This window comes from Dromiciops gliroides, chromosome 1 (genome assembly GCF_019393635.1).
Source record: "Dromiciops gliroides isolate mDroGli1 chromosome 1, mDroGli1.pri, whole genome shotgun sequence".
In the NCBI taxonomy this organism is placed as follows: Eukaryota; Metazoa; Chordata; class Mammalia; order Microbiotheria; family Microbiotheriidae; genus Dromiciops; species Dromiciops gliroides.
Genome location: NC_057861.1, coordinates 394,291,951 through 394,318,915, shown reverse-complemented (window position 1 = coordinate 394,318,915; position 26,965 = coordinate 394,291,951). Strand labels below are relative to the sequence as shown.

The window sequence follows — 26,965 nt, the reverse complement described above, 5'->3', positions numbered from 1 at the left end:
TGTTTTATGAGGCGATATTGCTGATAATCTTTCACCATACTCCTCTGGAAGAATTTACAAATGAGTGTATGTTCTAAGCCGGTGTTGCCTTTGGCTGCCATCTCTCTCCACTTGGCAAGGAAATCAAATTTTTACTGACTCTTTAGGTCTTCTCCCAAAGTTAGATATCCAGCCTAAAATAGATAGAGCGCCAGTCCTGCATCACTGGCTGTCTACTGGGTATTTCCGGCTGGATGTCCTCTAGGAATCTCAAACTTAACATGCCTAAACTCTAATTCATTATCTACCTTCCAACATGTCACCTCCCAAAAAGAACCTGACTCATCTTCCAGAATTACCTATTTCTTCTGTAGACATCACCATCCTCCTAAGTCACCCAGGCCCACAATTCAAATGTCCCCCTGAACTCCTCACTCTCCCCTACCCTACATACCTAATAAGGTGCCAAGTCTTGTTATCCAGCCTTTTCTTTCCACTCCCTCTGTTTCAAGTCCTCATTTCATCTCACCTTTGACTATTACAATAGGCACCTTTCCTCAATTTGCTACTCTTTCCAATCTATCCTTCACACAGTCTTTAAAGTGTTATTCATAAAGCACAGCTATAACCATGCCAGTTCCCAACTCAAGAAGTTTCTGTAGCTCCCTGAGACCTCTAGGATCAAATACAAACTTCTCTGGCATTTAAAGTGAGTCACAATCTAACTCAACCTAACCTCATTATTCATGATTTCCCTTCCTGAACATTTTGGTTCAGCCAAACTGGTCTTCCTGTTTTTTATTCATATAGTTCTTCATCTCCCATCTCCGCAAAGATGGACCCCCCCACACACCTGGAACACACCCTCATCTCACCTCTGACTCCCTAGCTTCATTCAAAGCTTACCTCCCCCACAACACCTTTCCTAACCCCTCCCCCCACAGCTGCCAGTGCTTCCCCAAAGTATGGCATTATATTTATAACTATTTTTATATACTTTTGTGTGTATGTATGGTCTCCATTCATGGAATATAAAATCCTTATAAGCAGGTACTATGTTACTTATACTGTTGTATCCCTAAGATCTTACACAATGCCTGACACACACACTTAAATGCTTATTGACTGAATAATTCTTATGGTAGCAATTGGTTTCAATCGATTAAACTTTCCTAGGAAATGGTAATAATCTATGTTGGTGTCTGTTCATTTTTTCCCATTTTCTATTGTTTTGGTGTCAGCAATTTAATAGATCAGGTTAGTATATCCAAAATTGATGTCATATTTTATTTTCATTTTTCTTCTTTCTAATTTGGTTTTGGTTTTAATCTTTATAGTCTATGGTCTTATTCTTCATAATCAGCTGATTCAAAAATGATTCCCATTTTGCAAATGCTTGTCGGCGGCACAGAAACACAAGAGAACCAAGTATCCCATAAAATATAATCCTTGTTCCTTTGGACAGCCAATAAAAGCAACTCCATCTTCTCCTATGTGTTCCTTTCCCAAGGGAACCTATAAGCCCTCCTTCCATTTAGCTGCAACTGCCTTCTATTTTCTTGGTGGTTTTTAGAGCAAAAAATGTTAAGGTTTATGTGATTCGATTCCTCTGGTACCACTGGACACTGGACAGAAATTACACATTTTTAGAGTATCAGCAGCTAAGTTAATGTTTACAGATGGTTTAAAACTATATTATTCTTAGCACTCTGTGGCCCCTTTCCCACCATTATGCAGAAACATACCCAGAAGGTGGCCACACAGGACTAAGGACTATTTTCTGTTTTCCTTTGTTTCATAGGTTGCATTGGCTAAAGAATCCATCACCATGTAGCAAGACTACTCTATATGACTCTAGACCATAGTAAATAGTTACAATCTGTTGCTAAGACTCTACTCAAAACTTCTAGCATGATAGAATCTTGAAGAGCCTGCTCTCTGCTGGCAAAGCCTTCAAGAAACCAGAGTCATTGCCCACTATGAACCATGGAAGTAGGACTTGGTGGGGGTTTTCCAACCCATTCAATGGAAGTGACTCAAAGGTCACTCTATGACCAGTCATACATAAGTCTACTCATGCCATTCAGCTTTCACCAATTTCTGCTGTCGTAAGACAGGGAAGGAATATTTTATCATCTTGTCTCTCAATTCTATTTTAAGGCTTATTTTAAAAATCCATGTACTTATTTTGCTTTCAACATTTATTTCATTTTCTTTTTTGCCCAAACTTACCTAAAGAAACGTTTGGTAATGCCAAACTCGGCATATAAGAAGCACAGAGCTGTTTGGAGAAAAATGAGGATGGAAATCTATTATTCACCTACCTACCAGGGCTGCTCTGAGGATCACATGTGAGGATGTTTGCTTAGCACAGTATGTGGCACATAGTAGACACTTAACATATAACTGTTTCCTCCATTCTTTACTCACGTTCCTAATATTTCTCCAAGAATCTTACTTTTCTGATTCCTTTCTGCAAGTATCATATTCCTAAATTCTTCCCTGCATCTCTGTCCTCACAACTCTGCCCAGCCAAAGTGACTGGTCTGTAATGTATAGAATAGCCCAGTTTCTCCTCACCATACATGAACCTGGCCACCAATACAGCAAATCTGGGTAAATTTACCTGAGGTTTCCAGTCTGTGAAGATGCCATCCCATGTTCTATCTAGAAATATCAGACTCAATATTTTTACAAGTTTTTTTGGGGGTGGGCATTAACTAGTTTTCCCTACTCAGTACTCCCTATGGTTAATTTGTCCCTTCATTTTCCCTATCAACTTCCTGCTTTCCTGATTTTTTTTTTTTGCCCTCTATAATGACCACTATAGGGATAAACTCCCTCAACACCTTCCAACCATGTTCTCATCCCTGTCCAGCACAATTTCTTGACCTGGGATCCATAATGTTTTTAATAATTTAATAAATCTCAATATAATTGGTTGTATTTGGGTTTTTAAAAATATTTTGCTGCATTTCAATATAATTGATTTCCTTTGTAATCACATGTATTTTAGTTTACACATTTAAAAACATTACTCTCAGGAGGAATCCATAGATCCCTTCTGGCTTCCCAAGACTGCCAAAGTGCTTCATGACACAAAATAGATTGCAAACCCCTGTTCTATGGTATAGCCCAATCCTTTTCTCATCAATTTCTCTGTGCCTTGGACCCTTCGTTCTGTTGTAAATAAAATCTCAATTTTTTTCATTGTGCACTCCAACCACCTCCATGAACTAGAACCTGGCTTTTCCTAAGGATACTAACATTTCTCACCTTTCTTTACAATATAGTCCATTCCTAAACTCCTTGTATCACAGTCAAAAATAGAGTTGGCACACATTTGGGGGGGGGCAGGGCAATGAGGGTTAAGTGACTTGCCCAGGGTCACACAACTAGTTAAGTGTCAAGTGTCTGAGGCTGGATTTGAACTCAGGGCCTCCTGAATCCAAGGCCAGTGCTTTATCCACTGCGCCACCTAGCTGCCCCTGAGTTGGCACACATTTTTGTGCCATATTGCCATTTCTATTCCCTTGTTTTGCCTCTGATTTTTATACTACCTAACTACACTGTCCTCTGACTTTGGATAAATCACTTGTGCCCTCTGAGTCTTGGCTCTTCATTTCTAAATAGAGGTAATTGGACTACATAATATCCAAGGTGATTAAAGCTCTGACACTGTAAAATCTTCGGATATTGTAACCATTTACATCATTATAATCAAAAGCTCCAGGACGCTTCTGCCTTTGATTGCTTCTTCAATACTTCACTCATTTTCTTCATTTCCACCCTATTCCCTGCTATTATCCTCAGTAACTTTTATATTGATGAGTATAAACCTTCCAATAACTGTACCCCACGATTCCTCAACCACCTTAACTCAAATTCCACTCCATCTCCATTCCAACTCCTCTTCCCCTCAGGATGATCACACCTTAACCATCATTATAACTCAAAGTTATTCTAATTACAAGATCCTGAATCTTAAATTTCCTTCTTTGACAGCAACATCCTTTCACATTTTCCAGTCCCTCATTCCTCCTTTATTTTGTCTTGTGTGACCTCCAATCTCTTGAAGCTTCCCTTTTCTCACAAGTCATGACCCCTGTTCTGACTTCACATTCTTCTTTATCCAGGCTTCAGTCAGTGTTCATTTCTCTTGATATTACCTTTCTTGTTAATCCACTGTTTCTTTGTCTTTCCAAATTTCCTAACCTGACAATTTCCAACATTGTGTGACTTTCTCTGTACCTATGCTCTGGCAATTAGATGGCTACTGTTGAAAAAAATCACAAAGCTGTCTTACTTCAACTGGGCTCTTGCAATCTCACAATTATTATATAATTCTTCCATCACAGTCACCAGAGCAACCACTCCAACCTTCTCCACCTTTCTCAAGACCTCCACTATACCATCATTCACTTTACCTCAGCAAATAGCCTTGTTTCCCTCTTTAAAAAAAAAGATGGAGTATACTCATGGCAAGACCTATTCTCTCCTCTAAAATTAAAAAATTCTTTGCATCTTTTTCTATCCTCCTTCCCTTCTGTCTCAGAGACAGTTTCTTCTCCAACGCTAACCATTCTACCTGTATCCTTGATCATATCCTAGCCTTTAGGAGCTTGCCCATCTAATCTTGTCCTTTCCACCACTCAGTCATATAAATTTTCCTTGATAACTCCTATTCTGCCTAGAAACTCACATCTCCCTTGTCCTAATATAACTCTCATGGCAGGGATTTCCACATGACACAAAAGCCTCCAGATATACTTTGGAATATTTCTCATTTCTCTCATTCTTACCCTAATCTTGCAGAAATTTCACTAACACTACCTAATGAGTGAACACCAACTCCCCTTACAAGCATGTGAGTCACAAAGCTCAAAGAATCAATTGGTTTATTTGCTGATAAAAGAGAATATACGGGACTCACAACAAATCTCTTGGAAAATAACAAAACCCACCTACGAAGAGCCTTCCCCAACAGGCATACATAGCCTCAATCATGTATAGTAAATGCCCTAGGTAGGACTCACAGCAGATATTGCCTTTGAAATGGTTCCTCAGTAAGTGCCTCCCATTGGTGTTTTCTACAACTCTGCCAAAATTCCTTATTTTTGCCCCTATAACAGTTCCTGCACAGCATTACTTTGCCTACAATTCTCTAATACATGACATCTTTTTCTGCAAATGGCAGATAGCAAGCAACATATTACCAATCCTCTTACAGTTTTCCACAGCTGCCAGTAGGTGGCATTCATCACTCTTTTCTGTATATGGTAGCCAAAACCTGAGCTTTGATAGCCAAACTCCTCAGGCCCAACCCCACCTAGAGACCCATTGTGTGACTGCAAGGGATAATCCAAAATTCCTTTGTCATGAGCAGAGATACTTGGCCTCTTTGCATCCAGCTCTAACCCAGTGCCAAACAAGAGACCCTGCTATAGATGTCTTCCTTGTAACAAAGTTCTCTGCTTCACACAAGTTTGCCAATGATCAGGAACACATCATTGCTCTAATCTTTTAAGTTCACTCTTGGTCCCTAGTACAAAGTTGAGTCAGTTTCATGGGCTCCATCCCCCAGTATGGGATTGATGGCCGTGCTACAGACATGGTCACAAAAGAATCATGAGAGAACCTACCTTCTAAATAAACTGCCCCCAGCTTCATCCATCCCTCTGAGGCATTTTGGGACTGTTTCTTTCAATGTCTAGGACATGAATGTATGACTGGGGAGGAAGGAAGCTGCCTGTATGTTGCAGAACTGGAAAAAATAAAATGTATAGTCCCCTTTGTATTAACACATACTTCCGTTGACCCTGGTGTCCTTTTTCCCTCTTCCTCTTCACAGCCAAATTACTAGAAAGTTATGCCTCTACTTCCTTACTACCCACTCATTCATTAATCTCCTATATTCTGGCTTCCACCCTTAAAAGACTGAAACCACTTTCTCCAAAGTTATCTCCTTGTTACCAAATACAGGTTTTTTTCCAGACTTCCTTATACTTGACATCTGTACACTATTTGACACTGTTGAGCTCACTTTCCTTCTTGATCTTCTTCTCTTAGATTCTATGACATTTCTGCTCATGGTTCCCCTCCTATTTCTCTCAGCTCTTCCCTTTTCAGATTATTTTTCTTGCTGGCTTTTATTCCTCTTTCCACCCCATAAACATATGAGCACCACTCATAGCTTTGTCCTGGTCCTATGTGTGTGTAGGAGTATGTATACACCCATCCCTATACATATATGTATGTGTGCATGTGCACGTTTATAATACATACTGTGCTATATAATTTGTTATGTCATGCGTTATATAATATTGGGAGTTATATATTATATAATTATATATATTATACATAACATGTTATGTGTGATATATAATGCAATATATGGGGGATTGTATACAATATATAATATTGTATCTTATATAATAGTATGTGTGTGTGTGTGTGTATATATATATATATATATATATATATATATACATATATATATTCTTATTTTACTCTCATGGCTCTAATTATTGCTTCTATAAAAATGATTGCCCGAAATGCTATGCCTGGCCCTGACCTCTCCTCTGAATTCCAGACATATCTCCAAGTATTTCCAGGCTATTTAGAGCCTTCCAGATGTCCTATTAGCATATCAAACTCAACATGTCAAAAACTGAACTTATGATCTTTCCCCCAAAATCTCCCCCTCTATTTTTATTATATTTTGCTGATATTCTTTAATATTACCAACAATTACTTATTACTACCATTACATGAGAGGTCCCTTGTTTTGCAATACAACAAATAAGCAAAACCAAGAATACAATGACCTGATCTGAAAGTGTATGTAATATTTCATATTTACAGCACCTTCCCCATCTCTCTTTAATGTAACCAGGCACTCAAGTCCAGTTGCATAAAACTTCATTATTGGTGGAGATGAATTACGCAATGCTCAAAACCTGCACAAGGGGTAAAATTGACAAGAACTTGGAAGAAGAGAGATCCTTGGTCATCTCACTTCCAGCTTTGAGAGAAGACACCTGATTTCAGATTCTCTTCAGTGGCCATGAGAGCGGCCATTCTACTCTCCTCAGAGAGGAGGTAGGAGGCTAAGAATTGTAATTGTAGACCCATCTAAATGTTGGTGGTCTAGAGGGAAAAAATTCAGATTCAAGCTACACCCCTGATCATTATCCCTGAATGGGAAGGAAGAAAGAAGTAAGTGAATGAGTGAGTGAGAGAGATACCCCAATCTATATATCCAAAGATTTCACTTACTTGCTACCAAATGGCAGTAATATAAAGACCACGCAAAGTGAATTGAAACTAAATCCATTTTCCAAGCTAAGAGCAAACAGAAATCAGAGAAGCTACACAGATAAATATATACCAAATAAAACACAGGGTAAACTTAGTAGCTTTCCCACTGGAAATGGGATATCTCATGTCAGCCAAGAGAGAATCCTAGACCTAACTTAAGGGAAAACTCCCTGAAGTATCCAGTGTGCGAAGCTTGAGACGGGGACATGACAGAGGTGCTGATTCCTCCACTTGTTGACTTCTTCCCAGTCTCTCTTTTCCTTCAGAAACCTCTTCCTGAAGATAAGCTGAAACCATGTTAATTCTCTCTTGAAGCTGGGAGCCAGAAAACCAAGAATCTCTCTTCTCTCACAAGCTGTCTTCTAGATCCATGTGGAGCCATGTAACTGAATGTAGGGGTCAAGAGAAATTTGGCAACTGTAAAAAAGTTATGTATACCTATTTAATATACCTATATACCCAGAGTTGTGTAAAAATGTCTCAGGTGAAAAGGGGTAACGAGTGGAAAAAGTTTAAGAAGTTCTGCTCTAGTCCATATAAGTTAAGAACATGGGATAATCATTCTCTACCAATGATGAGGTCTTAGCAAGTAGGCTTAAGCCCCTAGTTGCATTCCTTCATCAAATTTTCTTTTTCCCACCCCATTAGAAGAGAGAAAAAGAAAGAAGAAAAATGCATAGTTAAGCAAAACAAATTCCCTCAATGGCTAGATATAAAATATGTGTGTGTGTGTGTATATATATATATATATATATATATGTGTGTGTGTGTGTGTGTACATATATATATATAGATACATGTGTGTATTTGTCTCATTCCACACCTTAAATCCATCACCTCTCTGTATTTTCTCATCAATCCTCTGGAATCATGGACAGTCACTGTATTGATAATAGTTCTTACAGTTTTCAAAGTTGTTTGTCTTTACAATGTTGCTGTTATTGTATAAAACATTCTCCTAGTTTATTTCATTTACCAATTTATGAAACTCTTCAATGTTGTTCATGTTTTTACATTGATGTTATAATGTAAATTGTTCTGGTTCTACTTAATTTACTCCACATCAGTTCATATAAGTCTATGTCTCTTTGAAGTCATCTATTTCCTCATTTCTTATAGCATAATAGTATTTCATTACAATGGTATCAAATTCAAATACAAACAGACCCCAACAGGCTGTATATTGACTTAGAAAATCACAAATTAACATTATCTATGTTGTATTGTATTTTTGCTTATGTTGTTAAACATTTCCTTATTACATTTAATCTGGTTCAGGCCACACTGGAGAGTTTTGAAGTCAGTTGGGACCAGTGGCCATGAGTTTGACACCTCTGATATGAAACAACTTATTCATCCATTCTTCATTGATGGCATCCCTTTAATTTCCTTTTTTTTGTCACCACAAAAAGAGCTGCTATAAATAGGTATATAGGATTAACTGATATAATAAAAATGACAATACTATCTTCAGTGCTATCCCAAACTAACAAAGGATTATTTTATAGAATTGGGAAAAATAATAAATATCATATTAAAGACAAAAATAGTTAATAATCTCCAGGGAAATAATTATTTTTTTCAAGTAGAAAGGAAAGGAGCCTGGAAATGCCATATCTCAAACTATACTAGAAAGTATTCTCAAAACAATTTGGAACTAGTTAAAAAATAGAGAGATCAGTGGAACAGATTAGAAACACAACATTTGGAAGCAAATGCATCTGACAGCCTAGGATTCAATAAATGCAAAGACCCTGAACCACTGGGATATGGACTTACTCTTTAACAAAAACTTCTTGGAAATTTTGACAGCAGCATGTAAGAAATTAGATTTTGACCAATACAACACCCTGTACCAATATAAGATCTAAATGGATATGACATATATGTATGTATGTGTATGTATGTGTATGTATAGTAAAAATGACAAACAAATTCTTTTTGTTTTTTGTTTGTTTTTTTTAGTGAGGCAATTGGGGTTAAGTGACTTGCCCAGGGTCACACAGCTAATAAGTGTCAAGTGTCTGAGGCCAGATTTGAACTCAGGTACTCCTGAATCCAGGGCCGGTGCTTTAACCACTGCACCATCTAGCTGCCCCTAAAGACAAACAAATTAAAGAAACATGGAAATTGTTGTTGTTCAGCCATTTCAGGCACATCCAACTCTTCATTTCATTTCATTCATTTCAACTCTCCCATTTGGGGTTTTCTTGATAGAGATAATGGAGTGGTTTGCCATTTCCTTCTCCAGCTCATTTTACAGGTAAGGAAACTGAGACAAACAGGATAAAGTGACGTGCCCAGAGTCTCACCCCTAGCAACTGTTTGAGGCCAGATTTGAACTCAGGAAGAGGAGTCTTTCTGACATCAGGCCCAGCAAGCTATGTAGTGTGCTACCTATCTGCTCAAACTTGGATTACATAAAATTAAAAATTTTTGTAAAAACAAATCTAAAAAAACTAAGAGAAGCAATTAAATGTGAGGGGAGGGAGAAAATTTTGCAATGTTTCTCTGATAAAGATCTCATGTGCAAGATATATAAGGAACTGATTCAAATTTATAAGAAAAAAGAAACATTCCCCAATTGATAAATGGTCTAATAATAGAAACATAGTTTTGTTTTGTTTTGTTTTGTTTTGTTTTGTTTGTTTTTTTTAGTGAGGCAATTGGGGTTAAGTGACTTGCCCAGGGTCACACAGCTAGTAAGTGTTAAGTGTCTGAAGCCGGATTTGAACTCAGGTACTCCTGACTCCAGGGCCAGTGCTCTAGCCACTTTGCCACCTAGCTGCCTGAAACATACAGTTTTTAATGGAAGAAACACAGGCTATCTATAGCCATATGAAAAATACTTCAAATCACTGCTAATGATAGAAATACAAATTAAAGCAATTCTGAGATTCCACCTCGCACCCATGAGAATGGTAAAGATAACCAAAAAAAAAGGTGGGGGTTGGGGGGTGAGGGAATGAAAAATACTGGAGGGGCTATGAGGAAACTGGCACATTGATATACCATTAGTAACCCTGTGAATGGATACAACCATTCTGAAAAGCAATTTGGAAATATATGCAAAAATGTTATTAAAAAGTGTATGCTCTCTGACCTAGCTATACTACTACTAAGCCTACAAACCTAAAAGAAAAAAGAAAGAGGAAAAAGCCCTATATGTACCCTTTTATTTATGTTGGTAACACTATTCACCCAGGCTCAAAACCTAAAAGTGCTGACTCCTCCTGTTCTCTTGCCCCTTCCTTCTAGTGAGCTGCCAATGTACAAATTCTACTTCCTCAATATCACTCACATCTATATCCTCCTTTCCATGTCCACTGCAACCATTCTATCTCGTTCTCTCATTATTAAGTCTTAATCAAGCACCTACTATGTGCCAGTTATATTATCTCATTTACACTACATTATTACTCCCCTAACTGATCTTCCAACATCTAGCCTCTCCCATCACTAATTCATCCTTCATATTGCTTCCTTTGTCATCTTTCCATTGCACTGCTCTAATCAGATCACCCTTTTCCTCGAAAATTTTCAGCAGCTCCCTATTGTCAAGGAAATAAAATTTCCATTCCTTTCTTCATTGCAGTCTTACTCCAACTTATAATTCCAATCGTATTTCATACTACTTCCTTCCATCCAAACTCATCACATCACCAATGCTCATTCTGCAATTTCCCATCATTTGACATTTGCTCATATCATCTTCCACACCTGGCCCAACTCAGATGCTATCTCCCCTCTGAAGCCCTGGAGTTCATGAAGTCAAAATTCCTCCCATGCCAAGCTGTAGCTGCCATCTCCTTCAAATTTCTCAATTTTTTGATGTATGCTTTTCACTGATTCCATTCTGCCTAGTATTATAGTTATTCATGAACATTAATTCAAGCTCCTAGAGAGAAGGTCCTATGTCATTTTATTACTGTATACCCTTGTGTCTGTTTTACTTGTCACCATAGGCTGTTAACTGTTCATTGAGTTCAAGTAAATTCAACTCAATAATAAATCCATTATTAACTATAAGAAAGAGATGCAAGAATAGCATGGATAAATTAATCCACAGGGAATACCAAACTTCCATTTAGCCACAAATTACATCTTATTCCTTCATTTTTTTTTTACAAAGGGCAGGTTGCAAGTAACCAAAAATATTAGTTTCAATTTCCTTTCATCCTATTTCCACAGTCCATTCTCCATAAGTGCTAATGACCAATGAAATTGCCAACACATAAGGTAAGACAAAGGAAAGAACACTTCTAGAACTTTCTCCTTAAAGAATTTTGAGTGAATAAAAAAATGCTTTCCCCTTCCAAATTCAAATATGCACATCAATTTTTAAATTGAAGAATAATTCCTTCCAAATACTCATACACATTAAAATTCACAAAAGATTGAAAGATCTTGGTAGAAGCCTGGAAAAGAGAAGCACAGAAGAGCAAAGATGAGAGAAGAGTCCAAAAGAAAGGGCAGGGAAAATCTTGGTCTCGAAAGTCTTTCCAAATCCAAGTTAAGTCACTAGCACTGCCTGCAATTAGAAAAGTGCTGTGAATTGTTAAAACTTTGAATGGATTTCCTAAGAAAGACTGCTGGTTTGCTTTCCCAGTACTTCCTAGGAAACAAAGGTGGCTAGGTCTAACTAAGTGCCTCACTCACCAATCATTCTGCTCTAAGCTAGGGGATAGAGGTCTTCAGGTTTTGATACCACTAAGGAGGATTTCCATTACAACGAGTTTTGTTTTTTCTCTTTACAAATGCAATGAATTGTATTTAAGTACTGAATATGTGCCAGGTACTGTGGGCATCCAAGTACAAGGAATGAAACAATCCTTGATCTAACATTCCCTATTAAGCATTAAGAACTTTTGCTAAGTGTTGAGAAAAATAAAAGCCTGCTTCTCTTCATATTTTGTTGTTGTTGAGTCATTTCAGTCACGTCTGACTCTCTGTGACCCCATCTAGCGTTTCCTTGTCAAAGATACTGGAATGATTTGCCATTTCCTTGTCCAGCTCATTTTACAGATGAGGAACTGAAGCAGACAGGGTCAAGTGGTCACACAGTTAAGTGTCTGAGGTCAGATTTGAACTAAGGTCCTCCTGACTCCAAAGCTGGTATTCTATCCACTATGCCACCTAGCTCTCCCCTCATATTTTTGCACATGCTTATTGCTAATTTTTCCCACCAGCTCAGACACCATCTTTCTTTTCTCCCTCCCTAGAATATATTTCCCCAAAGCACAGATTTGGATAGTTAAGAAATAAATGAACAAAGTAGACACTCCAGGAATCTGTAAGCTGTTTGAAGAAGCTTTTGCATTGTATTTCTTTTGTGCACACAGGTGCATACACACACACACACACACACACACACACACACACACACATGAATTTAGGCCATCCAGTCTGTTCATGAAGTGAGCAAATGCTTTATTTTATGAAGATAGGAAAATGTGGAAATTGAGAACAGCGGTACGGAAAAACACCTGACCAAGTTGAGTTATGGAGTGTTATAGCTAGAAGGGATTACATTGTCCACCCTCCCCCCCACACACCCCTTTTTTCCCATGTAAGGAGACTGAAGCTTAGAGAGGTCATTTGTCCCAGACCAAACAGCCAGTTCATAGTAGACTTAGGATGAGGATATAATGCTACTTGGGTTTAAATAAAAATATATGCAATCACCATGGTGGAAAACATTCTGTCTATGTAGGCAGAAAACCTGGGTTCAAATTCTGACTGCTAATTACTACTTGTGTAACCTTTCTGAGCTTCAACTTCTGCATGTATAAAATGAAAGCTTAGACTAGATGACCATTCAACACTAAATCTATGGTTCTATGATAATGAAAAAGCATAAATATCATAGAATTTCATGTGTCCATTAGAGAAACAATGTAAGACTCCTAACTAGTGAAATTTCCACAATAACTTTCCACTGGGGTGGGGGTGGGAGCACTCAGGGTTAAGTGACTTGCCCAGCATCACACAGCTAGTATCCGAGGCCAGATTTGAACTCAGGGCCTCCTGAATCCAGGCCTGGCACTCTATCCACTGTGCCACATAGCTGCCCTGTGCAATAACTTTCTACAGTTTTCAGACTGAAGCATATAAAGGCAAGTCAGATTAGGCACCTAGTAACTACAGTTACATTGAGTAGTGACTAGATGTGGGTCTAGTCTAATGAGAGATGGATACTCATCATCTTTGGGGGCCAAACAAAAGGCTTTCCTATGATAGTGGCACCCTAGATCAAAGCCACATTCTCCCTATGAAGCTTAATGTCACAGTGGATAGAGCACTGGGCCTGGAATCAGGAAGACCTGAGTTCAAATCAAGCTTCGGATACTTTCTGTGTGACCCAGGGCAAGTCACTTCACTCTGAATCAGTGTCTTCATCTGTAAAATGGGGGTAATAATAGCAACTACCTCTGAGGGTTATTATTGAGATATTTGTAATGCACTTAGCACAATATCTGGCACAGAATAGACATTTAATAAGTCTTGCCCCACCCCTTCTTCTTCACGACACACCACAACCCCCAAGTTAGGTATGGTTCTACCTAGAACAAAACTGAGAGATCATCTTCATTTCTAAGTCATTTTCTGAAATTAATATAAGGAAAGCCTCATGAAAGATGTCTTCCTTTTGCTTTCAAGCAAAGAAGTAAGCTCCCTACCCACCTATTTTCCTCCAAAGAAATTAGGCATTTACTTAATTAAGCACATGTGTACTCATATGTGTATGCATGTGCATGCGCGCGCACACACACACACACACACACACACTGTATGGGGGATGGTGTAGAAAAGAAAGTATTTAATTTAAGACATTTTTTCTTCTGCACAAATTTTTAGAAATCAAAAGTTTAAGCATTCAAATAACAAAAATAAAACTATAAAATACCTTACTCCTATGTCTTTAATATAAGACCTAAAATTTTTTAAATGTTCTACTAGTGCCTGTATTGCTCACACACACGAAGACCCCAGGAAAGAGCTTTCAATTTATGGGACTGGATCCATATTGAGCAATTTTAAAACAAAAACACATTTATTCCAGAAATAATGGATTCCAGAGTAACTCTGGCTTCTCTATTTACAGGCCTCAAGTTTTGGAGTGACTTTATATTGTAGCAGAATAGTTTTAAGGGCAAATTAAGAGAAGAAGAAGAAGAGTTCAGCCATTGAAAGCATGATACTTTTGAGGGAACAGGATGAAGGAGGGAGGAGGGGATGAAATTCTCTAGATTACTTAGGAAGGGTTTTTTCATGTGCCCTTCTTTAATTTAAAAAGGTCACATTCATATTTCAAGGGACCAGATCATCAAAGCTATTTTGTTTGCATATCTATTTTTATGCTCACATATGAGAAAAAGAACATTCAAATAGAAATCAGGAGGCTTGTCCTGTTTGTACTAACTAGCTTGACTCCTGAACAAGTCACTCAAGTGTTTGCACCTCATCTATAAAACAAAAGAATAGGAAAAATTATCACTAAGCTCCCTTTCAGCTCTGAAATCAGCCTGTGATTCTATCATTCAAAAATGTGTATAATTCCCATATGGTATAATATCAACCGAAGCACGTCTTTCATTCAACTTGTTAACATTTCAAATATTTAGGGGTTGGGAGGAGATAGGGTGGGGAGCAGCAGAGCAATCCCAAACTTGACACTTTCTCTTCAGGTGTTAAACATATTATCGAGTACCTGGTCCATGAGCCTATTGTTATGATTTCAAGGTTACTGGAAAAGTCACCAAAAGTTCAGAAAAGACAAGCAGGGGCCCCAGCCAAAAATCCATCACATCTGTTTCTATCCAGTGCCTCAGATGTTCTAAGAACCCCCACTCTTGGCACAATCAATCTCAGAACAACTATATGCAAGATGCCCCAGCAGCTGAAAAGTAGAACACAGCTGGGGACAATATTCCAGGAAGCACCATCACGTTCCAGTAGAGAGTTAGCCCAGTAGCTGTGACGTAAAACTGTTGCGTTAATTTTCCAAAACATTCTACAAAATATTTTTGACTATAGGTTTGCTCCCTGGGATGATCATCTTGCCAAACAGAAGAGGCTTACCAAGAACAGAAGTGCCCTGAAATGAACACTTACTATGGAAACAGATTCATGATGATTCTGGGGAGAAAGAATCTGATTTGCTATTTATTGTGTGACCTTGGGTAAGTCACTTCACTTCCTCTACAAAACTACAGGGGGTGTACTAAATGACCCTAAGGCTCCTACCAACTCCTGATCTACATCTCTAAGTCTTCTTTCATTTCTAGATTTTGTTGTCATTAGTCATTTCACTTTTCTGAGCCTTATTTTCCTCATCTGTCAAATAAGGGGATTGGGCTTTTGTTGTTGTTGTTTAGTCTCTTTTCAGTCATGACTGAACTCGCAACTCCTTTTCACCCAAGAAATTTTTACACAATCCTGGGTATATAGGTATATAAAATTGGTATATATAACCCCATTTGGGGTTTTCTTGGCAAAGGTACTGGAGTGGTTTGCCATTTCCTTCTCCCGCTCATTTTACAGATGAGAAAAAAAAACAGGATTAAGTGACTTGCCCAGGGTCACAAAGCTATTACGTGTCTGAGGCCAGATTTGAATTCAGGTCTTCTTGACTCCAGGCCTGGCACTGTGACACTTAGCTATCTCAATGAATGCCCCATTCATTTCTAAATACTATGATCCATTAGCAGATGGGCAATGAGGACACGATGGCAATGGTGAGAAATTACAAAATTTCTCACTGGACTTCCAAGCCATCCATACATCCATCCATACATCCATCCATACATACACATATGTGTATACATATATACACACAAATACATGGAGATATAAAGATATAGATATCAGACAGATATACATGCACTGTTTTACAAATACTTCAAAAACTAAAAGAAGTCTTAGTAATAAAATCCATTTAGATAAGATGCTATGCCTTTAACTCTATTCCTTCATTTCCATTCCTGTAACTTGCCTCTTTGATCATCTTCTCTCTCATTTTCAGTCTCTTTATGTCCTGTATTCTTTCTTATTGTCTACAAATATGCCAATTTCTCTTCCTCCTTAAAAAAAAAAACCAACAACCTTTGCCTGACCCTTCCACATCCTCAAACTATCTTCCCCCATCTTTCTTCCCTTTCACAAACTCCTAAAAAGAAGTGGGGGGGGGTAGGGTGGGGAGAGTGGTCTACACTCTTTGGTTCTATACCCTCTACTCCATCTCACTTCTCAACCTATTTGCTATTCCCTGAACTCTGCATTCCACCAACCCCCTTTTTGTGTTTTTTTGCCAGTCTATCCTCCCTTCCTGGAATGAACTCCGTTCTCACCACTGTCTCTCACATTCTTTAGCTTCCTTCCCTGCTCATCTCAGTCACCACCCCTTAGGGAAAGCTTGTCTTTATCTCCCTTGTTCTTAAAGGTTTCTCCTTCCTCCAATTATATTTTGTTTTATTTATGCCCATGTCTCCTAGTAGCTGATGAAATCCTTGTGAGCAAAGACAAGTTTTCATCTGACCTCTCTCACCGGCATGGAACCTTGGACTCAGAAGACACTTCGGAAGTGCTCATTGAATAGTGAATGCCAATATGTACCTTGGGTACATCCATGACTGAAAAATCTGAATGATAACTAATACACCATCCAAATATGAATGTCTGAATGTGACTGATTAGGTGATTATAGTTTAAACATCAAAAACTCAATAAATCTGTTCTGGGTGAATATGTGTATAGTATGTAGATGCATCTTAGGAGACCTGGGTTCAAATCTAGTCTCAACTACTTATGATATTTATGACTACATATGTAAGCCATATATACAAGATACTGGTATACATACACACAGTCATATAGAAGTAGAGATAGAGACAGAGATAGAGATAGAGATGGAGACAGAGATATAGAGATAGAGGATGAGCTAGAGATGAGAGAGAGAGAGAGAGATGTATGTAACACAAGTTACTTTATACATAAGAGCTTCAGTATCCTTATCCATAAAGTTGGGCTAATATTTGCCCCACCTACCACATGGAGTAGTTGTGAGAAAAGCAATTTGGAATTCTTGAAGGAATATAAATATGGGAATGATTACTTATTAAGAATGATTGAGGGGGAAGCTAGGTGGCACAGTGGATAGAGCACCGGCCCTGGAGTCAGGAGTACCTGAGTTCAAGTTCGGCCTTAGACACTTAACTCTTATTAGCTGTGTGACCCTGGGCAAGTCACTTAACCCCAATTGCCTCACACACACAAAAAAAAGAATGATTGACGCAATATGGCATAATGCAGGGCTTCTTAAATTTTTTCCCAGTCACAACTCCTTTTTGCCCAAGAAATTTTTACACAACCCTAGGTATATAAAATTGGTATATATAAGCTTTTACTGTTGCCAAATATTTTGCGACCCCCACATTCAGTTACATGACCCCAAAAGGTGTCATGACCCACAGCTTACAAAACTTTGGCATAGTGAATAGAGAGCTGGCTTCAGAATCAAGAAGACCTAGGTTAAAATTCAGCCTCTGACACATGCTGCCCATGTGATCCTGAGCATGTCAAAAACTCTCAGCACTTCCCACCCCACCCCCACCAAGAAGTGCTCTAAGATTGGAAGTTGCAGAGCAGAAGCTGATCTGCATTGGTTTAAGAGTTTCCTAAGAAAATGCATTCACCTGGGGGGGGGGGCAGCTAGGTGGCACAGTGGATAAAGCACCAGCCCTGGATTCAAAAGGATCTGAATTCACATTCGACCTCAGACATTTGACATTTACTGGCTATGTGACCCTGGGCAAGTCACTTAACCCTCATTGCCCTACAAAAACTACAAGAAAAAAGAAAAAATAGGAAGAAAATGTATTCACCAGTCTATTCTTTTCAGCTCCCAAAGGTTAATGAATAATTGACCCTTTGATTATTTTACTCCAAGCAAAGACAAAGAAGTCCATGGGTCCAGTGGCTATTGCCATTACACCACTGCTACTATACTTTGATTTCTTCCATGTGTGTATGTTTGGATTAGCAACTCTTGGGAAAAAACAAAAAACAAAACTTGCATGTCTGCAGTACATGGAGGAGTTGATAGTTCTAGAGAATGGTGCCCCCCCCCAGAGACACACACACACACACACACACACACACACACACACACAATTCTACTCAACCAATAGTATCCTAGCAAAAATCAAGTACTTTGGATAACCTACAAGTTAAACTGATAAAAAGAATCATTTCAAGAAAACAAAATAAAATTTTAAGTTGTGCTATTACTTTTTAGGGAAGTAATAGCTCTTTACTAGGGCTGGACTAATGCACATTGGCATGTAACTGAAAACTCAGCAAGGTCACAATGCTGCAACAAATTCCTTCCGGAGGAGTCCATCATTAAACCCTTATCTCTAGAGTAGATATGCTCAATGTTATACCAAAGGCACCATTTCTCACATTCTGTTGCTTCTTTGCAAACAAAGAGCAGTGATGCACACAAGTACTAGAAACAGATAAATAACAGACCACCAAAAAATAGGAATATGGAGACAAAAAAAGGATGACCTGCCTTTGCTCCAAAGTTCTTCCACTTTCCCATTTGCCCTCCCACTTGCCTTTCTCTTTCCTTCAGTGCTCTGCAAGGGAAAGAACCTAGAAGATGGCAGAGAAGCCAGGAAATTGCTTATGTCCCCTAGAACTTTTAAAGGCAGAAAATGGCTAAAATGTGAGTAAAAAACAGAAAAGAACCCTTGCCATTCAAAACTACTGTGGTGACAGGGAAGACCAAAACAAAAACTCAGAAGACAACAATGTCAAAATGCCTACATAGAAAGTCTCAAAGGGGAAAATGAATTGGTTTCAAGACCAAAAATATCTGTTGGAAAAGCCCAAAAATTATTTTATAAATCAAATAAAAGAGGTAGAAGAATAATTGGGAAAAGGAATGAGAATTATGCAAGGGAGAATCAATAGCTTGGAAAAGGAAGGACAAAAATTGACTGAGGAAAACAGCTCCTTAAAAAAATACAATTGGCCAAATGGAAAAGGAGATGCAAAAGCTGACTGGGAAAATAATTCCTTAAGAATCAGAATTGGACATGTGGAAGCTAATGAATCAATTAGACATCAGGAAGCAGTAAATCTGAATTTTAAAAATGTAAAAATAGAAGAAAATGTAAAATACCTCATCAGAAAAACAAGAGACCTGGAAAATAGATCTAGGAGGGACAATTTAAGAATTACTGGGCCATGATAAAAAAAGAGCCTGGACAGCATATTTCAGGAAATTATCAGGGAGAAGTGCCTCAATGTCTTCGAACCAGAGGAAAAAATAGTCATTGAAAGAATCCACTAATCACCTCCTGAAAAAGACCACCAAAGGAAAACTCCAAGGAATATTGTAGCTAAATTCCAGAATTATTAGGTGAAGGAGAAAATATTGCAAACAGCCAGAAAGAAACAATTTAAATATCAAGAAGCAAAAATCAGGATTACACAAGACATGGCAGCTTCAACATTAAAGGATGGGAAGACTTGGGATATGATATTCTGGAGAAAAGGAGCTTGGATTGCAACCAAGAATCTACTAACCAACAAAATTGATCTTCTAGGCTCTTTCCTTTACAACAGGAAAAAAACCAAAACTTGTTATCCAATAAGGTTAAAATGGGTTTTTTTGTTGGTTTTTTGTTGTTGGTTTTTGTTGGGGTTTTTTTGTTTGTTTTTTTGGTGGGGCAATGAGAGTTAAGTGACTTGCCCTGGGTCATACAGCTAGTAAGTGTCAAGTGTCTGAGGCCAGATTTGAACTCAGGTCATCCTGAATCCAGGACCAGTGCTTTATCCACTGTGCCACCTAGCTGCCCCCAAGGTTAAAATGTTTAAATCCCTACACAGGAAGAATATATTTGTAACTTTTGAGAACTGTACCTCTATTAGGTCAGATAAAAGGAGTATAAGTTATTTGATGTAATGATATAAGAAAACTTAAGGGATGGCAAAAAGAACTGTACTGGGAGAAAAGGAAAGGGAGGCAGAATGAGGTAAATCACATCACATGAAGAGGGAAAGAAGAGAGGGGTGAACATTGTTTCAACCTTACTCTAATTTTGCTCAAAGAGGAAATAACATACACACTCAGTATGATATAGAAATTTATCTTGCTCCATTGGGAAGTAAAAGGGGAAAGAGGAAAGAAAGGGGTGTGGCACTGATAGAAGGGAAGGCAGAAATAGGAGGGGAAATAAAAGGGTGAGTTGCTGATAGAAGGGAGGGCAGATTGAGGAAGGCTGTGGTCAGAAGCAAAATGCTAGTAAGAAGGTACAGGGTTAAAGGAGAGAGAAAAAGATAAAATAGGGGGGAAATACACAATAATCATAAATGTGAATGTGAATGGGATGAATACTCTCATAAAAAATGGAAGCAGATAGCAGAGTGGATTAAAAAACAGAATCCTACAATATGTTATTTACAAGAAACACATTTGAAGCAGAGAGATACACGCAGAAGCTGAAGTTTAAAAAAAGCAGGGGTAGAAATCCTTATCTCAAACAAAGCAAGAGCAAAAATAGATCTAATTAAGAGACAATGAAGGAAACTACATCTTGCTAAAAGGTACCAGAGACAATGAATTAATATTAAATACTAAAGGGGGAAGCTAGGTGGTACAATGGATAAAGCACCAGCCCTGGACTCAGGAGAACCTGAGTGCAAAACCTGACCTCAGACACTTGACACTTACTAGCTGTGTCACCCACTGCCCTGCAAAAAAAAAAAAATACTAAATGTATGGACAAAGTGGTATAGCATCCAGATTCTTAGAGAAGGTGAGTTATGGGAAAAAATAGACAGCAAAACTATACTAGTGGGGGGACCTCAACTTCCCCCTCTCATAACTAGATAAATCTAAACATAAAATAAATAAGAAGTTAAAGAGGTAAATAGAATTTTTGAAAAATTAAATATGATAAATCTCTGGAGAAAACTGAATGGTGATAGAAAGGAATATACTTTTTTCTCAGTGGTGCATAGCACCTACACAAAAATTGACCATGTATTAGGGCATAAAAATTTCACTGTCAAATGCAGAGAGAAGTAATGAATTCATCCTTTTCAGATCATGGTTCAATGAAAGTTATGTGTAATAAAAGACCATGGAAAGATAAGACAAAAAATTAATTGAAAACCAAATAATCTCATCCTAAAGAATGAATGGTGGGGAATGGCTGGACAAGTTGTCGTATATGAATACAATGGAATACTATTGTGCTGTAAGAAATGATGAGCAGGAGGAGTTCAGAGAAACCTGGAGGGTCTTGCGTGAGCTGATGATGAGTGAGATGAGCAGAACCAGAAGAACATTGTACACAGTATCATCAACATTGAGTGTTGATCTACTGTGATAGACTATATTCTTCTCACCAGTGCAATGGTACAGAAGAGTTCCAGGGAACTCATGATAGAAGAGGATCTCCAAATCCAAGAAAAAAAAAACTGTGGAGTATAGATGCTGAATGAACCATACTATTTCTTTTGTTTTTGGTGCTGTTGTTTTTTTTCTCTATTTTGAGGTTTTTCATCATTGCTCTGATTTTTTCTCTTATAACAGGACTAATGCAGAAATAGGATTAATGTTATTATGTGTATATATATATATGTGTGTGTGTGTATATATATGTGTGTGTGTGTGTGTGTGTGTGTGTGTATGTATATAGATATATAGATATAACCTATATCAGATTGCCTGCTGTCTAGGGGAGGGGGGAGGGAGAGAGAAAAATCTGAAATTGTAAAGCTTGTATAAACAAAAGTTGAGAACTATCTTTACATGTAACGGAAAAAATAAAATACCTTATATGTAAAAAAATAAAAATTAAAAAGAAACAAAAAAAAGAATGAATGGGTCAAATAACAAATTATAGGGGGAAAATCAACAATTTCATCAAAGATCATGACAATAATGAGACAAAATACCAAAATTTATGGAATGCAGCCAAAGCACTTCTTAGGGGAATTTTTTTTTGTTTGTTTGTTTTTTTTGTAGGGCAATGAGGGTTAAGTGACTTGCCCAGGGTCACACAGCTAGTAAGTGTCAAATGTCTGAGGCCGGATTTGAACTCAGGTACTCCTGAATCCAGGGCCGGTGCTTTACCACTGCGCTATCTAGCTGCCCCCATCTTAGGGGAATTTTTATATCTCTAAATGCCTTACATGAATAAAATAGAGAAAGAGGTTATCAATGAATTGGGCATGCAACTAAAAATTCTAGAAAAAGGACAAATTAAAAATCCCCAATTAAATACTAAATTAGAAATTCTGGAAATCAAAGGAGATATTAATAAAAATGAAAGAAAACTATAAAATTAATGAACAAAACTAAGATAGTTTTATGGGGAAAATTGGTTTTATGAAAAAAAATATACTAAACCTTTGGTTGATTTAATTACAAACAAGAAAGAAGAAAACAAAAAATGTATCAAAAATAAAAGGGTGAATACACAAACAATGAAGAGGGAATTAAGGTGATAATTAGGAGCTATTTGCTCAACTGTATGCCAATAAATTTGACAATCTAAATGAAATAGATAAATACTTGCAAAAGTATAAATTGCCCAGATTAACAGAAAAGGAAATAAAATACTTAAGTTTATTTTAAAAGAAGTTGAACAAGCAAGCCATCAGTGAATTCCCTAAGAAAAAAATCTCCAGGGCCAGGTAGATTTACAAGTGAATTCTATCTAAAGAATAATTAATTCCAATACTATACAAACTATTTGGAAATCTATTTGGAAAAATAGATGAAGAAGGAGTCCAAAACAGCCTGGAAATCCAAATGCCCTCTCTCCAAGGCCTGTCAACTTTTGGGTTTTAAGCACTTCCTAGACCTCTATAGGCAGAGAGTTTATCAGCTGATAAGTGACTAAGATTCTTTTTTGTGCTTTTGCCCAAGCAAGCAGATGTAGAGAAGCTGGGAAAGTGTTGCCAACCCGTGTAAAAAAAAAGAGAGAGAGAGATTTTTCAGGATATAGCTATGCAAACTACAAGGAAACAGGAGAAGCAGATCCCAAAAAAAGAAATTAATTGAGAGCACATTGCTTTTTCCCACCAACTAAATTTCCAGACATGTACATGATTATTTTCCATCTATCTTTCTAAATCCATCCCTATCCTCCAATAATTCATCTACTGGTTAGGCACAAATGTGTAAAATAACAGTTACATACCAACTAATTGTAAAAAGAAGCATTAACCAACTAAGCAATTGATTACATTCTTAAGCAGGTGTACCCCATTTCATGCATTAGATGTGCTTTAAAAATGTTCTGAAAGGAAATCTTTTTAAAAGTAATAAATCAAAATATGTTAGAAAGGCTAATTATTTAAAGATATGGTGTGGTGTAGCAGATAGAAGCCAACCTTACAACCAGGAAGAGATGGGTTCAAATCTGGACTGTGACACATAGTCTCTGCATGACTCAGGGCAAGGCACTTAACTTCTCGGCACTTCTCTGCATTGATAAAGAGGGTTTCCTCATCCTAGAGTTACTAATGCAGTAATAGATCCATTTTTTAATGTAAAATAAGTAGCCACCAACTTCATTTTTCATTTATGCTAAATCCTGTTTCCCCCTATTACATTTACTTAAAGAGAGACCCAGCTAAGAAATACATAAAATATAAATTACATTCACATGATGTTATAAACAATTTCACAAAATCAGAATAAGTATTTGTCTATGGCAATTTAAGTTCATTTCTGTGGTTGTAAGTGGGTAACAACAACAAAAACCGCTAAACTATCTATGATTCCATAAGAAGTTATCTTCATAGGAATTTGGCATTAGTTCCCACAGCTGTGAAATGTTCCTAGCCACACACACACACACACACACACACACACACACACACACACAATATTCAGTTGGTTTATGTTAATGGATAGGTACTTAAGAAATGCATCTATTTCTCTCTATGGGTTAGAAGAGGTCAGGGAATAAAATTTGCAAAAGCAAACTGACAAAACCAAAAATTGCAATAACATGTCTATCCTTCAACTATGTTCTCAGATTACACAGAGTTCCATAATAACACAAATCATTCATTTCCAAGTTCAAAGTCCTGCCCCCCCCCCAAAAAAAATGATGAAAAATGAGGAGAAAGAAATGATAAATCGAAAGTAGGAACTGGTCCATTTGCATTATATGGGGTGTTCTCAGGAATGAATGTAGATGTGCAGTGAGCACATGCTATAGATAGGATGATGAACACGCCAATTTAGTGTTCATTTCTCGGCTCAATCTGCTCTCAGGTTGGTTTAAACCAACCTGTCCAACAACAGAAGTCACACCCGTCCATCCCACAAACCCAGCAACAGTTCTGTTACTCTCATTTCATCTGCTTAAGCTCCAAATCCCAAACCACATTCTCTTTTCTGCATCTGGTTGTGTGTGCATATGTTTAACATACTTTTTATGGAGTTTTAAAAACAAAGCTGGTGGGTTAACATTCAACTTAGGCAACTTTCGGGCTGTTCAAAATGTAAATGATGTTTAAAGGCATCCACAGCATTCTCCTTCCCATCACCTTTAAAAATAGTCACATTGGGGTAAAGCATTCCATTTTTGTTCTCATAATTTTGCATTTCTTAGCGCACTCTGCTTAGCGTCCCTGCCCGGTTCCGTTTCCCTGAAAGATACTGCTGGCTCATTGTTTCAAAGGAGAAAAAAGAATCCTTTACTGATGCAAACGGTCTTTCCCTCTACCTTTGATTTCATAGCAGTACTCTGATTTAACTCAACAGTACTATAGCTTCATCTCGTCCCTTCTTCCTGAGAACAGGGCTCCAGTGTTCACAAATGTGTTTAAAAAAATATCCAAAATACAGTCGACGGTGACTTATATCTCACGAAGCTGCATTAACCCTGTTAGGTTTTGGTCCCTAACAGCTAATACATTTTTTGCTGCAGCTAATACATTCTGGAGGGGGGGCGGGGTCGCGGGAAGCGGGTAATGAATCATCTGCTAATTCACTATTTCCTAATTACAGGCACTCCCTCTCAGGACACGTAATTAATTTACTGAGTTTAAAAAAAAAGTCAGAATTACTCACACAATCTTGAAGATGCAATGTCAGCTATTTAAGACAGAAACATCCAAGTCAGTGAGTGTTAGCACCCAACTAAGAATACATGTGCATAAAGTCAGGCGCTGACAGGCCCTCTAGGTTCCTGCCACTATAGGAATCATACTCCTGGGTGCCGGGCCATAATTTATGAAACTGAGCTCCAGCCTCAGCCAATCACTTAGCTTCCCATAACAAGTCTAACTGGCTCAGAGGAGCTAGCTGTGCCGCAATAAAGCCACATGGAGGAGATATCCTACCCGATAATCTGTTTATCTGGGCTCGATTTCTGTCAGGGAGGCCAAAGAGAAATCCTAACTTCATTGTCTTCAGAGAGGGAGGGCAGATGACCTGCGTCAATAACACTCAGAGCACCTGGGAGCAAGCTGACTCCCTGCTTTTGGATGCCGGTCCTATCCCAGCTCACCACTACTGGAGACCAAAAGGCAGCCACAGCAGGGAAAAAAAAAATCCTGGAGGTAATTTGCATCTTAAAACAAAACAAAATTGAGCAGCCCCGTTACTGAGTGAGAATGTTATGTATGAGGTCACTTGGGCAGCGAAGCAGGTTTTATCTTTCTTTTGTTCCTCTAGAAGTTTTAATGAGACCATTTGATATATAAAACAGGGGGTGGGTGGGAGAGCCATAAGATTTCTGGAGAAAACCCCAAACCATATTTCCATGACTGTTCTTATACCATTACTATATATCATTAGTTTTGAAAGACAAAGTATAACTTTCCAAAGTACTCCTTGAGCTACGAATTCAGATTTCTGCCCCTTTTTCCTACCCAAAGAGCCAAGAAGCTAAGGACAGAAGGAATGGGTGTTGAAAGCACAGTGACTATGGGTTCAGTTTCTGCAAGATACGATTGTGCCTGGAAACAGGAAGTTGGAGACACAACCTAATGCACACTTCTTTGGAGCCTGGGGGGGTGGGGTAAGGGGTGGGGGAGAAGTAAAACCACTTTTTTGTATTCCATGGGAGAATGTACCAGGGAAGAGAAAGAAGTGACATAATCTGGAAGAGAAAGTTGATTATGGCACTGGGGCACTGATTTTTCTTAAACTAACATATTCTCTTTTCCAGTGATAAATAATATTGGAAACCTTCCCCTCCCCGCCTCAAAAAATACTAGATTTGGAATTCCTTGAGATTTTGAGCATCATATTGAAATAAGCATTAATCACCAAAGATGACACTAAACAGGAAAGGAAAAAATGTTGGCATATCCTGACTCACAAAAGAGCACCCGTTAAGCCCTTGGTGTATACATTACCTCAATGATGATCCTGCTAAAAGCTCAGCAAATATTATTCTGCTTTAATGACTTATACAACCCGGATCTCAGCAACAAGAGACTTACATAGCTAACTAAAAAATAACCAGCCCTAAATCAAGTTTTACACCATTAAAATTACATCAGGACTGGACACCATTCAAATTCATTTGTGCCTAGAAGATGAATGAGAAAGGGGGAAATGTGCTTGTGTTTACCATTGAACATAAACAGCATTAACTGAACTGACACTTACTCAATT

The 26,965-nt window shown here is 38.0% G+C and overlaps 1 protein-coding gene across 1 annotated transcript in view; it reads right to left on the bottom strand.

Moving 5' to 3' along the window:
- PDE4D (phosphodiesterase 4D) overlaps positions 1–25,532 on the bottom strand; it is a 1,961,234-nt gene extending 1,935,702 nt beyond the window's left edge. Inside the window, exon 1 of the mRNA XM_043987008.1 lies at positions 25,412–25,532. The gene's annotated coding sequence lies outside the window, so the exon portion shown is untranslated. The remainder of the gene's footprint in view (positions 1–25,411) is intronic.
- Positions 25,533–26,965: the final 1,433 nt, after the last annotated feature.